We start from the raw sequence: 18,315 nt of genomic DNA, 5'->3' as shown, positions 1-18,315 counted from the left end.
CCCGTGACCTCTGACCCCTCTTGGTGCGAACAAGACCGGGCGTTTCGCCGCCGACGCGAAGGGGCTGTCTGTGCGCGGCGTTGCGGGCCCTCCGCGCGTGGGGTGTGCGTGTGCGTGTTCGGGTTCGGTTCTGTGTGTGCACCGCGGGCCTGCTCAGAGTCGGGACCACGGGGCTGCGTGTGGGCCGCCAGGTCAGGCCCTCGCCCAGGATGGGCCCTAAGCTGGAGCGAGAAAGGGGAAACCGGCCGCGCTGACGCCGGGGCCTTCGCTGCAAGCGAGAGGCGGACTCGGCGCACCCGCGCGGCCCTGGAAACTTCCGAGAGGCCCCAGCTCTCCGCCGGCTCCACCTCTGCCAGGTGGGGAAGGTGGCCCGGGACCGGGTCCGCTCAGGACCAGAACTGGTGCCTGGCAGCCATCTGGCCAGGAGGCCGGAGAGCCGGGCCCAGCGGGAGCGCCGAGCGCTGGCTTCCTTTTCCCGAGAGTCTTTAGTGAGGAAAAACCCCATGAGAGGTGACTGCCAGGCCTCGGCCCTCTGTCCACACTTGGCCGAGCGCTGGGAACCCCTCCTTCCAGGCTCCACAGCTGGGACCGCTTGTCCCAGGCCCCCCAAGGTGGCTGAGGCAGGTTCAGGATCACACTGCCTGCCCTGAGCAAGGCAGGATCCGCTGAAGAATTTCATTTCATCAGGCGATATTTTAAGCAGATGTGAACTTCCCCGGGGACCATAGTCCATTACCCGAGTCAGAGGCGGTAGGGCCAGCACTCCAGCCAGCAGGTCCTCCCCTCCCCACAATGCTGACCAGGTCAGGGGACTGTGGGGTGGGGCAGGGGCAAGGTCATGGTTACCAGGTTGGTATTCAGGCTGGGCACAGAACAGCAACCAGGCCAGTGGAGGTGACCCCATGACCCAGCATTTCGGGGGCCACCGCCGAGTGTGCATCTGGAGGTGTAATTTCGTTTGTGTTTCCCTGGAGACCCCACTCCAAGCCTCAGTTCAGGTGGGTTACTCCTCTGGGTTGGGTCTTGTGAAGGGCCGAATGGTGGCGGCTCCGGGGGTGACCCGGGCTTCCAGCTGAGCTTTCCAAGGACAGAGGTGGCCACTGGGGCACCCAAGCCGGGGCTGTGGCTCAGCTGATGGGAAACCTACAGCCTCCTCCACCTGAGCCTGGGGGCCAGGAACAGAGTGAGGACAGTTCAGGGACAGGGTCCCCCCTACTGAAGCCAGGGCGGTAGGGCCGGTGGGGTAGGGGCTGCTGCAGCCCCACATTTACAAACTCAATGCTTAACAAAAGCTTATTGTTTCCAGGGCTGTTGTGAGCCAGGTGGGCAAGTGGGGGGTTAGCACCACCAAGGTGCCCTCTGGATCACCATCGCCCTCATAGCACAGCTGGGGGCCTCTGTGCAGGAGGAGGATGTGCCAGTCGGCACCCCCATCAGAGCTGCTCCTTGAGGCCTGATCCCCACCTAGGTGGCAGACCCCATGTCCTAGATGCCACATACCCCAGGGCTGGGGGAGTGTCCTCTCCACAAGTCCCATCTAGCCCCTGGGGTGGGGGAGCTGCAGCCCCCACTAGATGGGGACTGTGTGTGTCTTGCTCGTGTTTGAGGGTGATGCGTGTGGAAGGTGTGCTGGAGACAGGGTAGAGGTAAGCGGGGCTGGAGGCCCAGTTCACAGCCTCCTTCCTTCTTTGTAGAAACAGGCCAGGCTGGCTGGGCCCTCCCTTCTCCCACCCTCCCTGGGGAAGTTGGCCCCTTCCACCAGTCCCCTCCCCAGAGCCAGGACGGCAGCCTTCCCTCTGAAGGCCGGTTAGGGCAGCAGCGCCAGGACGTCCGGCGGGAATCCAGCGTCTTGCCCCGCTTCGGACGAAAACACAGAGGCTGCGGTGGAGGGGTGGAGTGCGGGGCTGGCCGCCAGGGCTTGGTGCCCCACGGCAGTGGACTGTGTGTCACCCACAGGCCCCCTCCCTCTGCCCCTGGCTGCACAGGTGTGCCATGGCTCGGAAGCTGGCAGGAGGGGCTTGCCAAGCTGGCTTGTGGAGCAACTGCTGGGTGGGCTCCTTGGGGACAGGCACCGGCCATGCCTGGCTCGCCAACCACCAGACGCCCACTCGGGGGGTCCTCCTTGTCCTGTGAGCGGCTCTTCCAGAGCAGGTGCGGGCCCGACATCCTGGCCCCTCCTGGCCCCGAGGCTTCCTCGGCTCCCAAGTCCTCCTGTAGGCAGTGCGCAGGGCAGGGGACCAGGTCTGCCATTTCTGCCGGGAGGCTGGGTGAAGGGGACCCGGCAGCCAGGGGCTCCCCCCACCAGGCCCCTCAGGGGAGGTGAGGCTGGTGGCAGCTCGCTGGGCCGCTGTGGGCCCGATTAGCCCCCTGTTTTATTCAATTAGGAGGCAATTAGGGATCCTTGGGGGGCTTGGGCTGGTAATTAAGGTGATGTATAATTAGAGTTTCAACAAAAATTATCCGGGATTAAAAATCTTTTGAATAATTTCGTTTAAAATTTTCAAATAGCGTTAAATACAATTTATCAGGTTTTGAATCAAACCCGTGTAACGAGTCTTGGAAGCTGCAGCTCCCGTCGCCGGCGCGGGAGGACCAGGAGCAGCTCCGGCGACTTCCCCGTGCGGGAAGGAAACTTCGCGAGCGAAGCCAGCTGGCTGGGGCCTCGCCGCGGTGCAGCGGCGGCCGCGGGCTCAGAATCGAGCCGCCGAGGGCTGCAGACGCCATGGGCCGGGTCGGGGAGCGGGGCCTGGGGGACCCCGGGCCGGCCGGTAGTCTCGGCCGACTTCCCACTCCCCGCGCACAAAGTCGCGGCCAACTACCCCGGAGCAGCGCCCGCGTCCACACCGCGCAGCCTGGCGCCCCGACCCTGGCCCAGCGGGAGCGGCGCTCTCCCCTTCTAGAGCCCCAGCTTGGACCCCGGGGTCCCCTCCTCCTAGTCTCCCTTGCGGAGGAGGGCGGCCTCCGCGTCCCCAACCGCCGACCCTCGACCTCGTGCGGGACACCGTGGGCGCCAGGCCCCCCGCTTGCCTGGGTTCCCTGCGACATCCCGACCCGCGCCCCGAGAGACGCGGGAGCGCGCGCCGCCTGGGTTTAAGTAGGGGCTGTAGGGGGAGGGAAGACGGTGCAGAGAAACCGAGGCAGAGGGTGGGGGTCCGGCTTTCGAGGGTAGACCCGCCTGCCCAGTCTGATCCGCAGCCCCGGCCCCTGCCGGCAACCTCCGGAGACGGGCCGGGCTCCCTAGTGCACTTGGGGGACAGGACACCTCCTCCCTTCACTGACCCTGGAAAGACAGAGTGCAGACGAGCAGGCACCACTTTTGGGAGTGAGAAACCCCAGACGCAGAGAGGTGGAGGAACTCTTGGGAGGGCACACAGCAGATTGAGGCTCCAGTGAAATGCAGTGGAATGAAGACCTCCAGGGCTTCTTATGTAGCATTCCCCTCCCCCACAGAGCACCACAGGCTGCCGTTAATTCCATAGGGTTTTTTCTGTGTGTGTGTGTGTGTGTGTGTGCGTGTCAGGGTTTAAGCATTTTCTCAAGGCCAATGCTCAACTTGTAGCAGGTCTGTTCTTAAAAAGCAGGCAGGACGTCACGTGCGTCCAGCGTGTAAGTGACCTCACACCTGCAGGCTGGATTCCTGCTTTGCCGGGTCTGGACTCCCGCTGGGCTCCGTCCCCCACAGCTCCTGCCCCTTCTGTGGGTGTTCTGTCCCCAAGGGCAGGCACAGAGGAGCAGAAGCCTTGGTCGGGTGGCCTGGCCTGCACCCTCCACACTCCCTCGCTCACTGCCTTCGTCGGGAGCAAATGCAGGAGGCTCAGGTTGGCCCGGGAGGTGTAGGACCTGCCCTTTGCCACCCCTCAGATCTGGAGGGGAATAACCACCACCCCCCGCCTCCACCCACCGCCCAGCAGTCAGGCGGAGGTGGAGCTGCTGCTGTCCTGTTGGTCTGAGCTGCAGGGTGGAAGGGGCCGGCTGCTGACATCCCTGGTCCAGCCTGGCGTGGGCCACGGCTCCTGAAGTCTGGGTGTCTCCTAGGCTGCAGCCAGGGCCACAGTGGTCATCCTGGGCCAGGAGTGCTCCCAAGCTTCGGTGGGCCCAGAGCAGGGGAGGAGTGGCCTCTCCCTGGTCTGACCACTTCACTCTTGGGCTTTTGCCATCAAATCCTCCACGGTCTGGAGGTGCCTGGGCTGGCCCGCCTGGCCGGCCTAGCCTGAGACGCGGGAACAATGCCCCGAGGCCTGAAGATAGGAGTGCTGGCCGCTCCAAGATCATATTTGTTTAATAGTTAACATTTTGGGCAGAAAAGGAGGGAAGTCAGATTCTGGTGAAGGTTTTGCTTATTTTATATCCACTATAACTATTTCTGTCCACGAAAATTGGCTTAATTATATCAATGGAATGTTTCTTTTTCAATTCTGTATGCAATTAGTCCATCTTGCCGGCTGCAATTTATTTTAATAAAAAAATAAACCAGTGGTGTGTTCAGTTCCTCGTCCCCTGGGGACAAATGCGATTGGTGTGTTTAATTTCATTAACTACAATGCGGCCTACTGGAAAAATGTATAAAATCAGCTTTATACAGCTTAAACACTGGCATTTGAAACAAATCATTATTGCATTAGCTGTCACACTGGTAATTCTAGAATCTAAGGAAAAAAATATATTATGGCTGTTTTTATAACCCTTTGCAAATGCACTGTTAAAATAATTTATAATCATTTTAAGACATGGCTGGGTCCTAGTGACTATTTCATCTCCTCTGAATAAGGCTCCGCGCCGTCCCATGCGCGTTTTCCGCGCCGATGGCGGTGCCGTTTCCAAGCCTGCACACGCACCTCTCAGAGTGGAGGCCGTGGAGCCTGTGTTGAAACGAACCCGGTGAGGAGGGGTCCCTTTTTCATCCTGGCCTGAACCCCACTTGTCAGGCGGAGCAGTGAGTGCGGCGACAGGCTCATCTGCGATCCACCTCGGGCCAGAGGGGACCCCAGAGGCCAGGGCTGCAGAACCTCAGCAGCTGCTGCCCACCATCCTCCTGGGGGAGGAGGAGTCACGCACTAGGCTTGACCAGGAGTGAGCCAAGCCCCCCACGCGTGGGGTGCCCACTTCAAATGTGCAGAACCAGGAGCAGCCTCTGCTCTGCCCACCTCGAGGCCCTGCTTGGCAAAGCGGCTTTCTGAGCCTGCTGTGAGGAAACCCACCGGCCCCGCGCTCCTCTCAGGATAACAGGCTTCCCAGCACACTGTGCAGCTCCAGCCCGTGCTCTGTCAAGCGTGGGTGTATGAAGGGGTGTGTCCAAGCACGTGTGTGTGTCCAGGTGTGCGTGTGTGTTGCGATCCACGTCTTTGCCGCAGCCCTGGCCACATCTGCACTGACTCTGCTGGATGAAGGGAGGGTGTGGGATACGTGCTCCCTGTCCGGCTGGTGTGGACCTGGGGCTCTCAGAGGATCTGTTGGGGCGGGGAGACGAGGGAAGAGTTTGCTTTTCCTGCTTCTGAGATGTGTTCTGAGGAGGCTGAGTTGTGCCACGGAAGCCCTTGCTAGTGGCCGCCGGCTGGTCCCCCGCGTGGAGTGGCTCAGGGAAAGTGTCAGGGCATGCAGGAGCAGGGACACGTGGGCTCAGCCTCTGTCTGCTCTCAGTGTCCCCGGGCAGAAGCACTGGAGCCTGGGGCTTCTCCGAGGGTGTCTGTCTCCTTCCTCGCCCACAGGTAGTGCCAGGGGGCATTAACAGGAAGGAAAGGGCTCAGGCGGCTTAGCTGGAGGCCAGGGGCCAGGGCTGCCTTTGCATGGGTGTGCGAGGAGAGGTTTTCCAGGCTTTACCGGGGCTTCTTAGTTTATTCCCAGAAACCGGCTCGGCTTCCTTGGGCACACTAAGGACTATTCCCTGTCCCTCCTTAGCCTTCCAACTTACCTGGATGGATTTACTTAGGTTTGGTTTTCTCCTCTGACACCAAATGTATATTCTATAAGGAATTTAAACATGGGGTGATGGTGGGTGTTTTTGGGGGGGACACAGGAAACTCCACAGAGCACACATCTCAGGGTATGAAGCCCCTTCTTGCTTCTCAGAGGGGCTGGTCTGCATCTTGGCTGGCTCTCCCCAAACCTCTGGCTCTGGGGCCAGTCCCCATTGAAGTGACCCCCACAGGGCAGGTCTCCAGGCCTGCAGTTTGCTTTCTGTGTGGTGTGCTGTGGAGTTGGGAAATCAGTAGCTTTGTCTCCTTTCCCACTTTAGAAGAATAACAAAGCTGAATGTTTGGGGCGAATATGAAGTCCTGGTCCATGGGCCTCCTGGAGGCTGCTGGCGAGGTCTCCCGTGGGCCCGGGCCCTGCCCCGTGACACAAGCTCAGGAGTGTCCCACATCAGCCCCAGAAACCCAGGCTCTGTTCACCCCAACTCTGCATCGTGTGTGTGTCCCACTCTCCCAGGGTCCCCAGCCCCACGCTGGCCTGGGCTGGCCCCCTCCCTCACTGCTGCTGGACTCTCCCCTTTGTGAAACCGGGTAAAGGTGAGGACGCTTTGGAGAATAAAAGTGAGTTTGAACTTGGTTGAAGTGCTGCGATGTGTGCACTCGTGTGAACCTGTTCCTCCAGCAGGGGTGTCTGCACAGAAGGACCTGGAAGGTCCACCAGGGTGTTTAGTAGGTGCTTTTTCCTGGAATTTGGGGTCCTGGAGCCAGGCTGGGGTGCTTTACAATGTCTCCTCCAATCAGCCAGGCAGTCAGATGGGGAGTTTTGTTTTTATCTCCTTGGCCTGTTTGGAAAGCTGATTGGTCAGTCCTCAGCCTCAGCCTTTGTGGGTGTTGTGTGGGGTGGGTGTGCAGGCCGCAGGTCACAGGCCAGGCCCCGTGCGTGGACCACCAGCACTGTATCGTTGCTGTAGGCAGGGCCCGGGCCACATCATAAAGCCAAACCACACGGGGGTCTCCCCTAGCCTGCAGCAGGAGAACCACTTTGACCCCTGCCTTAGAGCTCAGCCCTGAAATAAAACATGCAATGATTATTAGCTGCTCATTTCAAACTAGGAGGCACAGGTGCCAGAATCTGTTCTGGCCCCTGCCACATGCAGTGGATGCCTCCCCTACTGCCTCCCCACACTCAGCCTCCCTGGGTCTCCTCCGTCCTTGCCTCTGTCCTGGGGTGGAAACAGCTGTTGGCACGTGCCACTTTTTTTCTTATCAGAGGCCTCCTAGTTCTTGCAGGGGGCTGGGGGCTTCTGCAAGTTCCATTCCCATCCGTCCGCTCATCTTCCCCTGTGTCAATCATGGTGTGGTGGGATTCCCGTGTGCCGGGCTCCGAGACCTGCATGTCAGGGGGCAGAGGACCTCTCCAGCTGCAGGATGCATGCTAGGGGCCCACCTGGAGGGAGACAGGGTCCCCGAGCTCTGGGTGGTACAGGCTGCCTCCCGCTGTGGCGAGTCGGGGCTCAGCAGCTCCACACAGATTCTGTGTCCTCACTGGGGAGTGGTCCCTCGCTTGGGGGTCTGGACCATGGTGTCTAAGATGGCAGGAAAGCCAAAATCCGACCAACAGCTCACCCCAACCCCTGCCGCCCTAGACACGAGGCTCAGGGCCTCCTCTCTGCACTGGTGCGGAGGTGCCTGTTCCCAGCCCTGTTTCACATTCGAAAGGCCCAGAAGAGAGGGAGGGAGGCTGCCAGAGAGGAGGGTTATGTAATTTTCTTTGCTGCTGTGAGCCTCTGTCTCTCTCTTTTTAATTCGGTAGTTCAAATGAAATTCGTTTCTCTAGTACCTGTGGCAGGCAGGACACTGCCAACGTTTTAGCGGAGGGAGGAAATGACGGGGTGCATACGTGAGGAACGGGCTCTGAATGTGACCGGGAGCTCTTGCCCGTGACATGGTTGAATCCCTGTATCTGATCCAGACCTGGCAGCCGGTATTACAGCAACTATGGATTTCCATAATAGACTCCACCATGGCTCCCGTAGCTGGGTCTCCCAGGGAAAGGGGAACGCATTGAAAAATGCCCAGACATTTCTCTCTGCCCAATGGGCTGTAACAGCCTCGTCAGAGAGGCTGGTCATATCAGTCCGTAAAACATTTAAACAAAGACCAAAAATGACGCTCACCGGAGGAGCCCAAACGGTGACCGCAGGGTGGCTGCGGTGCTCCCCCGGGCAAACAGGAAGTTGGCGTGACTGTCTCCGACGGCTCCGGGCATTAATCCTCATTTTACTCCCTGCTGCCCACCGCCTCCCTGGTGGAGCCGCGTCCCGGAATCTCCGCCGCTGCCCGGGCCTGTTTGGCCTCAGACTGTGCTCCCGAGTGAAGGCCGTGATGGGGAGGAGAGGTCTCGGCTATGTCAGCATCTCTCGGCAGTGGTGGCCTGAGAGCCCCTTCCAGCCCCTTCCAGCCCCACATCAGAGGGGCTACTGTCATCCCTGTCCCACGCGCTGCCCGGCTGCCCCAGCCCCTGTGTGTGCACAGGGCTCCTTCGTGCCGCCCTGCTGGCCCAGCCCCTGTGTGTGCACAGGGTTCCTTCGGGGTGCGGTTGCAGGGCTGTCAGGGGGACTGTCCCAAGGTCCCTGGGTCCCTTTCGGAGGCAAGCCTGTAATGCAGACAGTGTCTATTGACTTGGTGAAAATACTGCTGCCTTAGGCAGCAGCAAGCCGCATGGAGCGGCCTGGCCCCAGGGACGTGCCACAGGAGCTGGCTTCCTGGGAGATTTCTGGCCTTCCTTGCAAATCACCCGCAGGCTCTTATTCCTGGAAAAGCCGATGCGTTTCTGAACTACTTGAAAACCAGAGGGTGTTTTCTTGGCCAGAGCTGAGACTGCTCCAGGGAGAAGTGGCCCCTCACATACCCCTTCATCTGGCTGGCATGTTGAGATTGTCTCCAGGGAGTGTGCGGACGTGTGTGTGCTCTGTGTCTGTGTACAACACACACACCTGCAGGCAAGCGTGCTTCTGAGGTTGGCCTGAGAGGGCCCGCCAAGCTACTCTGTTTTTGTTGATCAGCAACATCACACACTTCTCTGCCCTCTTGTGCCTTGAAAGAGCCACTTGCCTTGGCTGCACCTCGGTCCTTAGCCCTCCGTGGCGCCAGAGTTGGTTGCCTCAGTAGCGCGTGCCCACCCGGCCCAAAGCCGTTCTGCAGCTGGTCACTGTGGGAGAAGAGACCGGAAAAGTTCAAAGGTGGAGAGGCGGCAGCGATCTGGAGCACTTTTCCGCACGCTGTAACCCCTGAGAAGAAACAAAGAGGAAACGAGGCTGTTTAGATAATCCCGGGCCCTGGTGCTTGCATTTAGAAAAATTAGGCCCTCTTGAAAAATTACAGAATTATGCTGCCAGTGTCAGGTTCCCAGATAATGATGTGTCTGTGTGTGAAAATATTAAATTGCAATAACACGCCGTGCGAGTGCCTCTCTGAATGGGGTATTCAGTTCCCAGCCCAGGCTGAGCGTACAGCGAGTGACTGACAGAATACAAATGGTGCCACGAAGCACCGGGGATTTACGGCCGACCCGTGCTTTCTGATCGGTTTCTCTACCCCGGCCCATCCAGCCATCCTTTTCTTTAATGAAACAGCCCGACAATGTGGCTAATTATTTATTTATCACATTGGCAGGAGGAAAAGCTATCAGAGACAGATCAATTCTTCCCTGGAAGTGATTTGGCATGACTTTAAAAATAAGATCTACTAAGATATGCTGGGTGGTGTCCTCTGAAACCCCAAATTTTGTTTCATCAACTCGGCTGACAATCCATTTTGCAAAAACGGGAGGCCCGGGCCCCTAAGCCTGCAGCCTGAGAAAAAGCAAACTTGAGCAAAGCCAGCTTGCTCTCCCCCTCGGACCGGGCAACTGCTCCTGGATTTCTGTTCCGAGGAACATGTTGGGCGGCTTCTTCCGGGCCGGGGAAATCTGAGCAGCCACAGGCGAATCTGGGACGATGGCAGATTGTTAATATCTCAGAGCCCCAGAGACTCGGCGTCTCCGACCGTGAGCCCACATGAGCAGCAGAACCGCGGCCCGAGCACCCAACGCTTCCCGGAGAGCTTGTGTGCCTGAGAGTGTGTGTGTGTAGAGGGGGTGGCGGGGCGGGTGGGGGGGTCTGCACATTCCGCCGAGTGTCCTCATGAACAAAAGGCCTAAAAAAGAGCAGAGAGTAAGGGAGCTCAGAGAATCGGGGGGCAGATAGTGTAGCCACGAGGGGCTCTCTGGTTTCATGGCTGGGAATCCGAACCGCAGGGCAGAGGCCCCGGAGTCTTAACTTTCCCTCCGTCGAAGGTGTTAGTCTTACCTTCCCGAGGTTAGATAAAGCCGCTAAAAGCTGCTGTTTGTTATTGAATCTCATCTGCTAATTACGGCGGCGGGACTTGGGTTCGAGGCCCCTCGCGGCTGCACCCCGAGTCCCCCGTGCTGGCACCTGATAAGGGGTCATTCTGTGCTCTTTCCAGAGGGTTTTAGGTTGCGTCCGCTCCTGACAGGTGACCCTTGTTCAAAGGGAACGGGGGGCTGGTGGCCACGGTGGGCGTGAGAGGCCCATTCCTGCAGCCTGGCCCGGCCGGCCCCTGGAGAGCCCCCTCCTTGTCCCACCAGACCGAGCTGTGGCCGTGTGAGGAGCAGGGCTGAGGTGGGGAGAACGCCGACTTGCATTTTCTGACAGTCCCCAGCTCTCTCTCTGCAGAGTATAGGCTACTGCTTGGCATGACCTACAGGGATGGCGGCGGCCAGGGTTGGTCTTCCTTCTGTGAGCACGGGGGGTGAGCAGTGGGCAGCTCCAGGAAGCCTTGCTGTGGACTGGGCAGGACAGCTGGACCTCCTGGCCACACAGCCGCTTCCCACCCCTGGGTGTCGGTCACTAGAGAGTGGGTAGAGCCTGGCCACAGGGCATGTGGGAGGCCCCCATGGAAGGCCCGTGTTGGGGGACCTTCCATGGGCAGCAGGGCAGCAAGGGAGACCACCTCCTTGCTGCCCTGACTAAACACCAGCTTTGCAAAAGCAAGACCCTGCCATCCCTAGCTCCCCTCACAGACCCAGAGGCAGAGGCCTTCCGGGCCAGCAGGCAGGATGGGCAGATGAAGCCACGGTGCGCCAAGGCAGCGGCGAAGCCCCCGTGAGCACCAACCCAAGCCTTGCACCCCTGACATGTGGAGGCTTCTGAAATTCCCTTGACGCCTCAAATCGAACACCGCCAGCCTCCAGCCTCAGAGATGGCACCTGGCTTTCACTTCCCAAATGAACTGAAGCTCCACCACGTTAGATGACCTTGGACCAAACCACGGGAACTTGATGGGCAGGAGGCTGGCCCGGGGGCCCTGGTGTGACCAGGAAGGTGGGAGGCCCCCGCGGCCAGGCCTTCTGCGGTCAGGTCCTGTGCAGTCAGGCCCTGTGTGGTCTTCCTTGAGGGGAAGTTTTCTGTTCCTTGGGTTCTGCAGGAGCAGGCAGGAGGCCCTGTGGGTCCAGGAGGGCGCCTCGGGGTCTGCCTGGCCAATGTCAGAGGGGTAACGGCCCACCTGCAACTGGACTCAGCTGTGGCCACAGGATGGGGACAGGAGAGTGGCCACACGTAGGAAACCCGGGGTGAGGGACCTCAGCCTGCAGGGTCTGGGGACCTATCCAAGGAGACCCTGAGCTGGGCTGAGTGGGGTTCAGAGATGGGGTTCCGGGGAAACCTCCCTCACCCCAGTCAGAGCTGAGGCTGGGGGTGCAGCTCCGAGGGTCACTCCTGGACTCCCTTGCTGGCATCCATGCCTCGGCTGGGTCAGGACAGAGCCGGGGTCGGGGGCCAATGCCCAGCAACCCCCTCCCCCAGGATCTGGAGCTGGACCTGGGGGGCTGGAGGCACCCTCTTGCCGCAGCAAGGAGATGTGGGGGTGCACTTCATCTCAGCTGCCCCAGGGCTGAGCTCAGCTTTGCCCGCTTTGTGCGGAGTCCAGCGAGGGGGCCTGGGGGACAGGCGAGATTGGAAAGCGATGGGGCCGGCACCTGGGTGCTGCGTGGGAGCAAGTGCCTGTGGCCCCTGGGTCTGTGGCCGCTGCCTTCGCTTTCCCCTCATCTAGGACAGGATGCTCGGCCCTCCTGACACTTCTGGGACAGATGAAACACAGAGGAAGAGGTGGGGGCGCTGGAGATCGAGCCCCCCTGCTGGGACAGTGCACCCGGAACGCTCGCCTGTGGCTCTGATTATTGCTATTATTGTCCTTAGGATCCAGGCAGTCAGGAGCTATTTTGGGGTTTCTGGAACTTTCATTGGCCAAAGACAGGCTTGTGTGTGTGAGAGCAGAGCCGGGCAGGCTCCTCTGGATGAGGCCTCCAGATTAAACGTCTCGTCCGAGATCACTGGATGAACGCAGTGGCAATGGCTGGGAGACGCAGGGGTCGGGTCTCCTGGCTGCGCCCCACCAAGCAGCAACCTGGCGGCTGGGTCCCGGAACTGCACATCCCTCCCCATCACAGCCCTGTCCTGGAGTGGGTGGCGCGCTCATTTGAAGGCAGTGCGGCCATCTGGGCTGGGCCTGGCGCTGGCGGGGCCTGCTGTGTGCCGGGCGGGCAGATCGTCCTGGGGCTGACCTGGAAGCTGTGCTGCGTTTATGGCCCAGGGAGACACCTTTCTAGGGTTGGGGGTTTCACCCACAGCCTGGGCTTCTTCATCATTTCTGTGAAGAGGCGAACCAAGGAATGTCACCAGCCTGCTGCAGAGGGGTGCCCTGCAGGTCAGGACACACAGCGCCTGCTCCGGAGGGGAGGCGGGTGTCAGCTCCATGCTGGGTGGGGAGGGTGGGTGCCGGAGCTGGATCCTGCCCTCGGGGGTTTCCTGTTAGTTTTGTTCCAGGGGGTTGGGGGTGTTGTTTATCAGAGGGGCAGTTTCCACAGCTGAGAGGGGAAGAGCTGTTCCTCCTCACCCCACCATTATCCACCTGACCTTCCGACTGCTGGGATTGTGTCTGTGATGTCATTGAGGGGACACCCTTTGGACTTGCCCAGGGAACTGCAGGAGAGAGGGGCTTCACCGTAATCAGCGCATGGTGCCCACACACGCATGGAGCACGTGGTTGACACAAATGTGACTCCATGAGCCGGACTGGCTTCACCGTGGAGACTTATGCAGAGATCAGATCAGGAGACCCTGTTCGCGAGAGAAGAGAACAGGACCCTTGTTTGGAGAGATGTCCCTGGGTCTTGGCAGCCCGACACGCTTGTGGAGGGAGCGAGAGGAGAGGTGGCTGGGGACGACCCAATCCCAGCGCTGCTGTGGGCTCCCTGGAGGAGAAAGGGCCTTGGTGTCTGCTGGGCCAGAATGCAGGCCTTTCACTCCTCTCCTTGCCTGGGACTGCGGTCCTGGCGGGCCCTGGGGCGTCTGGGGGCCTGTACCCCTCGGGTGGGGCAGGTTGGGCTGGAGCCCCCTGGATCTGGTGTCAGGCAGACCCAGAGGCAGGGCACAGGGGCCGCCTCTGGCTCTTTCAAAGGGACATTCGATCTGAAGCATGGGGCCCAGTAAGAAGACTCCAGGGAACACAGTGCTGATGGGGCCGAAAGCGCTCAGCGGCCGGAGAGAGCCTCTCCACAGTCCGTGCTCTGGCACGAGGCCCTTTGTGGGATTATCTACCCCCCTGGGAGGCACGGAATGCTGGGGGTGAGGGGCCACAGCAATATTGAGCTCGCATGGGCCCCCGATAAAGCGGCTGCTTGCTGCAGTTGCTCTGTCGCCGAAATTCGAGGTGCAGCCCCAGAATGGAGGCCGCTGTCCCTGGACACTTGAGCCAGGGAGGCACCGTCCATTCTGCACTTGTCCTTGAGAATTTGAGTCGAGGCCACATCTGCCAGCGCTTATACCTAGGGCTCCCACCCGCTTCAAAAAACAAAGTGGGGCAGAAAAACGTCCAGAGAGGCCCAGGCAGCATCTTCCCTTCCAGCCTCACTGTTCTCGGGCGTCCCCCTTGGATCACAAACGCTGAGCCCTGCAGGCTGTCGGGGGGCAGGCCAGGGAAGTGATTCTTTGGGGCAGTAGCTCCCGGGTGCACACCTGGGGCTGGAGTTGCACAGCCTGTGGGTCCAGGGCGGCTGCCAGGTGGAGAGGAGCTCAGCGGCGCACCCTGCGGCAGGTGTTGCAGGCGGGCGGGTGCTGGGGGTTTGTTTCCAGCAGCTGGGATGGTTTCTGCCCAGCATCCAGCCCCTTTTCCTGCACCCCTTGGTCCCCAGCCGCACCTCTCTGTGTCAATGGACAGCCTAGGCAGCAGAATAGTTACTTCTCACTGCCCCAGGCTGGTGCCCAGGACCTACCCCGACCTAGAACGTTCGTGCAGGTGGAATCTGGACACCACCATGAGCAGAGGCAGCACAGCCTTGGGAAGACCCGCCTGGCCAAGGCCTCTGAAGCCTGGGTGGGTGCTGGGAGGGTCTCAGAGTTTCCTAGAGCCACGGCTATGGGGGCTTCGCGTGCTGGGCTGGGATCATCCTACAGCCAAGAACCAAGGTGCGGCTGGATACCCAGCAGGACCTGGGGGACTACAGGGGCTCCGAGTCCCCTCACTGAACAAGCTGCCAACTGCTGGGACCTGACCCTGGGCAGCAGGGCCCCCCAGGGCTCCCCATTCTGGCAGCGTCTGCTCTCTTGGTCTGGCTGGTAGTGGACAAGGGAAGGCTTTGGCTCAGGCCGACTTGGATTGAATCCTGGCACCCACTGTTCAAAAGCTGAGTGACCCCGGCTCCTCCTGGGCCTCTCTGAGCCCAGTGTGCCCATCTGCTGAGTGGGGTAATCCATCCTTGTGGGGCTGTGGTGTCATCAAGAACGGGTGGTCCCTTTAGGACGCCCAGCATCCTGCCCGTGTGTGTGTCCTCCTGGAGGCCACGGAAGGGCTGCACTCAGGGTGGCCGTGCCAGGTCTCTTTCTGCGGCCTGGGTTGACCTTCTGGGTCACAGGTCGCGTGGGCAGCAGGTGGCCCTCGGCCAGGACTGCCTCCTACCAGGCCTACAGGGCCCCAGATGGGCACAGCTGTGGGAGCCCCACCCAGGCCTTGTCTCCCCAGAGCTGCTTGGCGTCCAGCAGGGCGCCCAGCCCTGAGAGTTGGTGCCCCACTCACGTGGGTTCACGTTGACAGAGGGGAGGGACAGGGGCTGCACCTGACCCCATGCCCTGGTCTGGGCCATAGGCTGGGCACCTTCCTTTGGCCTAAGTCAGTCTCAGAATGCGTACACAGCTGCAGGCACACAGACCTCTGATGAAGGTCACCATGGCCTGAGGCGGCTGGATGCTGGTCTCCTGCAAGGTCCCTGTTTGTCTACACACTCCAGGTCCCCTCCTCTCAGGGCAGGACAGATGGGCAACCTGAGGTTGCTCAGGGCGAGCTCGTGAGCGCGTGAGGCCTTAAAAACCATAAGGTGCTTGCCTGGCTGTGACAGCCAGGGCGGCTGAGCCTGGCTCTGCCCTGGGCTCACCTGCTGCGACCCCCAGGCTCAGAGTCCTCTCGGCCTGCAGTTTCTGTTGCAGGCCAAGGTTCCCTGCCCCGGTCAAGTGATGCAGGGATGGGCTCTGAGTTTCTTGGTCAGGAAAGCTGCCACGGGGCTGCTACCTTCATGCCCACCCTCAGAGCCTGTGCTGGAAAACGCCCGAGGTGTCAGTGCAGTGTCCTCCCTTTGCTTCTGGCCTCCTCCCTCCGCTACTGGCCTCCTCCCTCCACTTCTGGCCTCCTCCCGCTGGGCTGCCTTGTCATCTGGATGCTTCCTGGTCCTGTCTGGAAGCACAAGGGCTGGGAAGGGAGGCTGGGGCTCCCTTCCCCCAGCTGCAGCAGCCAGACCCAGGCCCGGCCACTGACGCCCTCCACCGGAGAGTTTTTGGGTGGAGATTTTCCCAAGTTACTCCGCTGCTTCCTTTCGGAGCTAACGAGTGGTTCTTGGCGTCGTCTGCCAGGGCTTGCTGTCTTCGTTTCTTTATTTTTTTTATGGAGCATGCCGTTAATTAGGCAAAAGATCTGCAGAAATGCGCTCGCGCCTGGAGATTTCAGTGAAAAATGAGAAGTCTCCTGAAATTTCCAGTAGTGAAGCAATTAAGCGATGGAATTCCGCAATCTAAACATGGTATCACTCACCTCCAATGAAAGTTAGAAAAAGAAAAGAAAGAGTGAAAAGGAAAAAAAGGAAACAGAAAGGCTGAAGTCCAAGTGAGGGAAGTTCTCAGGCCAACAGCGACATGCTCGTAGTTCATATGGAAACGCTGCACGTGCTGCCGGCACTGTCTTCTTGGGAGCACCTGTTCCTTTGGAGGTGAAGGGTTAACATGAGGATTCTTTCAGAAGAGGCAGCCTCACCACGTGCTGGTCAGCCCCACCCGAGACCAGCCCCACCTGAGACCAGCCCCACCTGAGACCAGCCCCACCCGAGACCAGCCCCACCGGAGACCAGCCCCACCTGAGACCAGCCCCACCTGTGACCAGCCCCACCTGAGACCAGCCCCACCTGTGACCAGCCCCACCTGAGACCAGCCCCACCTGAGACCAGCCAGGGCCTCCCACCTTCACATCCCTCTACAGCAGCAAGAGGCCTGGTAATCTTAGCACCCAGTGCACCGCAGAGCACGGGCTGAGGAACGCGAGAGCAGGTGGACAGGAGTCCTGGACGTCCCACTCTGGATCGGCCGGCAGGAAGTTGCTCCTGCCTTGGGGTCAGGTTAGGTTAGGGTCCTTCCTTGTCTGTGGCGGGCTACTCAGCCCCAAAAGAGGAAATTCACATTTTTCTCGGTCTGTTGGGGGGAGTTTTTAGATCATAGGAGGAGATTGAAACCAACTTTGATTTCCTTATCTGCAGATGCACTCTTAGTCAAAAATGCCCAACGCACCCTGTTTCCTCGGACGTGACCAAGGAATGCCGTGTCCAGATGATCAATCCAGGGATGGCCGGTGGCCCTCGCGATGGCTGGAATCACTCTTTTCAAAAATCACGTCTTGGTTGTGTCTGCCAGTACCATATCGTTTCCATTTTTACTCTTCTTTTTTTCACCACCTTGAGATGCCTTTGGACAACAAGTCTCTGGTTATTGACAAATCAATTTTCCAGGGAGGGAGGTGCGTTTCTGTTTGTGCTCTGGGGTCTGGCCTCCTGTTTGTGGTTGAGCAAAGATTACACTGCATTTCTCAGTGAGCTGTTTCCCTCCGTCCCCCGAGACACCCCTGCTCTTTGGCCTTGGTGCCGCCTTCTTCTTGCCCTCCTGATTTCACTGCTGTTTCTCTCACCTTCTAAAGTCAGCCAGCAGCCTGGTGGAGATTTATGAGGCCTAAACTTCCAACAGGATTGTCTATTTTCTACATTCTCCCTGTGCTGCTCCTTCGCCTGACCTCCGCCGCTGCTGCCGGTGCAGCTTGCACACACAGGAGTTTTGTCTGGCTGAGAAATCTCCTCGCCGAGGACGTAGGCAGGACTCTGGAGCTGTAGTTGCATTCAATCAGGGAGCTGGGGACCGGAGTCACTGGGCACAGTCTAGAAAGCAATAAAAATAATAATAATAAAAAAAACCCTCAAACCGCCTTTCCTTTCTGTTGCATTCAATCAGGGAGCTGGGGCTCAAGTCACTGAGAACAATCCAGAAACCAATAACAACCCCCCCAGCAGGCTTTCCCCCGAATACTCTTGGGAGATGCAGGGATTCTTTTATTATTATTTATTTATTTATTTATTTATTTTGAGATGGAGTCTCGCTCTGTCACTCAGGCTGGAGTGCAGTGGCGCGATCTCAGCTCACTGCAAGCTCCGCCTCCTGGGTTCAAGCCATTCTCCTGCCTCACCCTCCCGAGTAGCTGGGACTACAAGCAACTGCCACCACGCCTGGCTAATTTTTTGTATTTTTTAGTAGAGACAGGGTTTCACCGTGTTAGCCAGGATGGTCTCTATCTCCTGATCTCAGCCTCTCAGAGTGTTGGGATTACAGGCGTGAGTCACGGCGCCCGGCCATATTATTATTATTATATTATTTATTATTATTTATTATTTATTTATTTATTTTTTGGAGATGGGGTCTCACTCTGTCACCCAGGCTGGAGTGGAATGGCGCAATCTCACTGCAATCTCTGCCTCCCAGGTGCAAGCGATTCTTTTGCCTCAGCCTCCTGAGTAGCTGGGGTTACAGGCACATGCCACCGCACCCAGCTAATTTTTGTATTTTTAGTAGAGATGGGGTTTCACCATGTTGGCCAGGCTGGTCTTGAACTTCTGACCTCAGGTGATCCACCCACCTTGGCCTCCCAAAGTGCTGGGATTACAGGCATGAGCCACCGTGCCAGTCCGAGATGCAGGGATTCTAATAGCTGCCTGGTACCTGGCCCCTTGTCGCCCCACCTGTCCTCAGCGGTGAGGGTGTTTTGCAGG

At 59.2% G+C, this 18,315-nt stretch overlaps 1 protein-coding gene across 1 annotated transcript in view; it reads left to right on the top strand.

The window, feature by feature from the left end:
- PRDM16 (PR/SET domain 16) overlaps window positions 1–18,315 on the top strand; it is a 372,677-nt gene that overhangs the window by 1,766 nt on the left and 352,596 nt on the right. The gene's annotated exons all lie outside the window — the stretch shown is intronic.

Source organism: Pan paniscus, chromosome 1 (assembly GCF_029289425.2).
Source record: "Pan paniscus chromosome 1, NHGRI_mPanPan1-v2.0_pri, whole genome shotgun sequence".
In the NCBI taxonomy this organism is placed as follows: Eukaryota; Metazoa; Chordata; class Mammalia; order Primates; family Hominidae; genus Pan; species Pan paniscus.
This window is presented reverse-complemented; position numbering and strand designations above follow the sequence as displayed.